This window comes from Pinus tabuliformis, chromosome 2_2 (genome assembly GCF_031772625.1).
Source record: "Pinus tabuliformis cultivar Carrire ecotype Pingquan chromosome 2_2, CPIR1, whole genome shotgun sequence".
In the NCBI taxonomy this organism is placed as follows: domain Eukaryota; kingdom Viridiplantae; phylum Streptophyta; class Pinopsida; order Pinales; family Pinaceae; genus Pinus; species Pinus tabuliformis.
This window is the reverse complement of record NC_142300.1, coordinates 693,123,773-693,128,567: the sequence shown is the minus strand read 5'-3', so window position 1 is coordinate 693,128,567 and position 4,795 is coordinate 693,123,773.

Here is a 4,795-nt window from a genome sequence, read left to right as displayed (position 1 = left end):
ACAAATGTCCTTCTAGTTTGTATTCTAGTTTCTTTAACTCCTAAAATTTGAGATTCAGGATGATTCTTTTGCACATACCTTGATGGAGTCTTTTCCGCCATACTTACATTTTGATTATCTTCTTTTGGTACTTTTCCTTTTTCTTCACCCACAACTTCTTGTATATTGGTGGGAATATGTTCATCATTAATTTGAACTTCTCTTTTGGTACTTGAAGATCCTTCATCAACAACAACATATATATATCCTTTACTTTTAGAAGAGTAACAAAGGAGAAATCATCCATCAACTCTAGGTTCAAACTTTCCAAGCTTATCATCATTTATTTTTATAAAACATTTACTCCCAAAGATTTTAAAGTATTTAAAAGTTGAAGGCTTTCCATACTAGAGTTCGTGAGGTGTTTTTTCATTTTTGACTCAAACATGTGCCTTGTTGAGGATATCAATAACTGTTTGCACTACTTGCACTCAAAAGGCATGAGATACTCTAGTCTCATCAAGCATAGCTCATGGCATATGTTGAGTTGTCCTATTCATTCTTTTTGCTACTCCATTTTGTTGAGGAGTTTTAGCTATGGAGAATTGCCTTTTAATACCATGTTGCTCACAAAAATTAAAAAATTCATCTGATATAAACTATCCTCCTCTATTAGATATAATACATTTGATTTTCAATTCTAATTAATTTTCAACCATAGCTTTGGACATCTTAAGCTTTTCAAATGCTTCATATTTATACTTCAGTAAGCTGACCCAATACATTCTAGTAAAGTAATCAATTAATAACATGGAGTATTTTTCACCACGAGGAAAATTATTTCTCATAGGTCCACATAAATCCATATGAACAAGTTCAAGAGGCTTACCTGAAGTGCATTCCTTAGTTTTAAACTGAACTCTTGATTTCTTACCAAATTGGCATGACTTGCAGATGCTATTTTTAGGTGGAATGATGTTCGATAAGTCACGAACTACTCCCTTCTTGCTTTATCTATATAGTTGAGAAAAAGTGAGGTGTCCCAATCTTTTATGCCATGGCCAACTTTCTTCAAATTTACTCAAAAAACAATGCTCTTTGCCTCCTTTTAGGATGTAGACATTGCCTGGAGTTATGATTCCCTTGATTATAGTCTTACTTGTGTTATCACTCAGGTTGTCCTTAAGCTCCAGAAAAGGATACGACCGAGGTAACCACAGACCAACTTTGGACTGCAGGTTCTAGCCAACCTGCAATCGGAGAGGGCTCTCTCTTTTAGGTTTAGCTTTGTTTTAAAATGATTTTAGGCTAGTTATTGAGTTCAGGGGTTTTTGTTTTGTTTTTTGGTGGGAAAATTGGTGTTTTCAGACAGAGAGGCAAGGCATAGTCCGGAAGTTTCAAACCATTGGGCATGGAGTCGAGGAGAAAAACTGCTGGTGCCTTTCCTTAATAACAGTGAGGGAAAATGGAGCAAGATAGCTGAGCATGAAATAATGTTTTTGGGGTAAAGGGATGGAAAGAAATGCTAAGTAATGAGAGGCAGTTAAGAATCTCTCAATTATGCTTAACAGGGGAAGATAACAAGCGCTACCTAGGGGCAGTTAAGAATCCCTAGATAATTGGCAAACACAGGTGAATCGGGGTAAACATGAGCTAGAAGGAATTCATATTCATAACCAGTTCAATCAGAGGAAAACATAAAGGAATAGCAGAAATTGAGCATAGAGAGTATTTAAACTAATTCTAGGCTATTCTTTCTTTCTGCTATCTAGATAGTGATAACAATAAAACAGAGGTAAGATGCACTTATTGCTTCAGGCTGCAGCATGAGAATTCCATCTTCATATCTCCATAAACATTCATTCACAACAGACAGTTTGCTCTTCAAGCTTTCTGCAATCTTTGATTATAGAAACAGTCAGGTATACAGTGCGAGTCTCTGGTGAGAATTCTCAATTGACCAACCCTTTAAAACTATACAGAGGGTGGTATATATAGGGCAAAACTATCTGCAGAGTTCTTTATTACATCTTGACCTAATTAGGTCATAAAGAATAATTAATTGACCTAACTCCTATCTGAAATAAATGCATGAAAATATCTCAGGCTGCGCTGGGGCGGCCGTATCAAAACTGAATAACTTATGTAGTCCTCGGTGGCTTGGTGCAGGTGCTTCTGAAATAAATGTGCATGGGCTTCTGCTTCTTTGTTTTCCTGTGGCTTTGAATGCCTTAATTGCGATTTGAAGGCAAGGAAGGGCTGATGATGCCTGATTTGACTTTCTGGGGGCTTCATTAATGTACAGGTGCTTCGAGCCCCTAAAAAATATTTGCTGATACTCTTGGGCGTCTTTTCTTTCTTCTGATACTCTGGGCTGCTATTCTGATGTGCTGCGGGTCTAATCACGCATTGATGGCCGCTGTTCGGACTCTGCATCCTCTGGAACTGTCTTCTGATCCTTTCGGTATGTTCTGCGAAGAAAACGGGTCATTTTTGTGCTTTTCGGGCTTCCTAGGGGCTACATAATGGAAAGATTCCCTGAAGATTTCCCGAAGATTCTCCATTTCGGCCTAAAAAATCCTGCGATGAGCGATTTGTGCTAGGAAAACTTTTGACTTAGAAATAAATTCATTCCCTTGATCCCACATTTCACTAACACTCAATAAATTATGTTTTAGTTCATCACCAAATAATACATTCTTAGCCTTGACCCTTTTGTTTAACACCACACATCCTTTTCCTTTAATAATAGTCAGTGAATTGTTGCTAAAAGTGACATTCTTTTCCTTTTTAATTTCATTGAAAGAGACAAGCTAATCTTTTTCACTTATCATATGTTTTGAGCAACCGTTGTCATTGTACCATAAATTCTCTTGATCTTCTGCGTACAAGGTTAAACCACTCTTTTCAGAGGGAGCAATGTCTCATTTCCATACTTTGGGACATTTTGACTTCTGCTCATGCTGATAAGATGGAATCATCCTAATTCTGCATTCAATTTCTTCATGACCAAAGTTATTGAAAACAAAACATTCAACTTCATTCTTAAGATAAGAGAAAGAATTATAGGATGAATTCTTTAACCTGTTCATATTATGTTGATTTCTTGCTTATCTATTCATAATAGTTTTATAAGCAACACAATGAATAACCTTGTGACCAAAATTATGCAAGTAAAGCATTGGTCTTTGAAGTAAGAATACCTGGGAGTGAAGTACCTTCTTGAATGACTTGGCCTTTGATCATGGGAAGGTTCTTGAGTACGACTTGGTCCTTCATTCTTTTGCTGAGTTTGACTATCGTGATGATTTCTTCCTCTTACAACATTGGCATAGATTTTTGTATCTTCTTCAAGAGATTTCATATATTTTGATGTTTCACCATTTCCATTTCCATTATATACAAGCCCTATTTTAATTAATGGAGAATTATAAAATTTAATGATTTCCTCTAAGGTTTCAAATCCTTTTACAAATATGAGATTTAGATTTAGTTGTGCCTTTTTTCTCAACCTCCTTTCTTAATCCCATAATTTCAAGTTCTAAATTTTCATAGTGTTTTTCCTTTTCTTGTACATGTTTCCTTACATCTTCTCCTTCTAATTTAGCCTCTTCTAGACATACTTTTAGCTGAGTTATTTCTTCAACTAGTCTATTTTATTTATACATATTGATTTCCTTTTCTTGATTCTTATTTATGATATTCAGTCAATCTCCTCTAGAGCATCCATAAAATCATCACCCCTATCAGAATCACCTGTAACTTGATCTTTAGAGAACATAAGTGATTGGTATTTTTGAATATAATTTGATTTGTTATCTTCATCATTGGAAGAGCACTCACTATATTCATGTTTATATAAACTTTTCTTACTAGTAAAATTTCTTTTGACATTCACTTTTGACACATTCCTTCCTTTTTATTTCTTATCATATTTTTCTTTATAAGGACACTTGGATGCACAGTGATATACTCTTCCACATGAAAAACTTTTAAAATGAAGTTTATCTTTGAATTTACCTGTTCCAATGTAACAACCCTAGGTTAAAAATCCACATAATAAATTTAATAAAGGAATAATAATAACCAGGTCACAGACACACATTCCAAGCTAAATGTTGGGAAAAAAATTCTAGTGGGTGTTCATTTGGTTTATTATGGCTAAGGGAAATTGCAAAGTCAATGGAAAAGGATTTGAAAAGGAAAGCAACATTAATTGCATTTTATTTATGAAAATAAAGGAAATTAGGAGAAAAAGAAGGTGAAAGGTCACAAGTTCCATGTGAGGAGGAAGATGAAGGAAACATAATGGAAATTGAAGAAAATAGAGGCCTAATTGATAAAAATGCTTATGAGGATCAATTCACAACCTTTTTTCAGTTTTGGCTTGGAGCTCTCTCTCTACTCTCTCTCTCATACTCTTGGACACTTCGAGTATTCTTTGAGAACTCTAGAATTAGAGGAAGAAAAGATAAGGAAGGAAAAAGAAAGTAAAGGGAACACAATATAAAGCAAGAAAGATAGGGATCAAGTGGCCACAACTGAATTACTTGTAGGTATTGAGTTGCATGTATGATTTCCTTGCTAATTTTTGCATGTATGGTACATGAATGCATGTATTTGGTTCTTTTGCTGTCATTAGCATGGGTCTTGCCAGGTGTGACAATTATTTTCAGCCTTGCTTTCCATTTTCGGATAACCATAGTGTGATGGATTTTCTCTTATTTGGTTGAGATGGATTCCTGGATGGTTTCGATTCTGAGTGGGGTGGTCTCAGGGGAGAAAAAAAGGTCCTAGGAATCCCTGGACCGGTGAA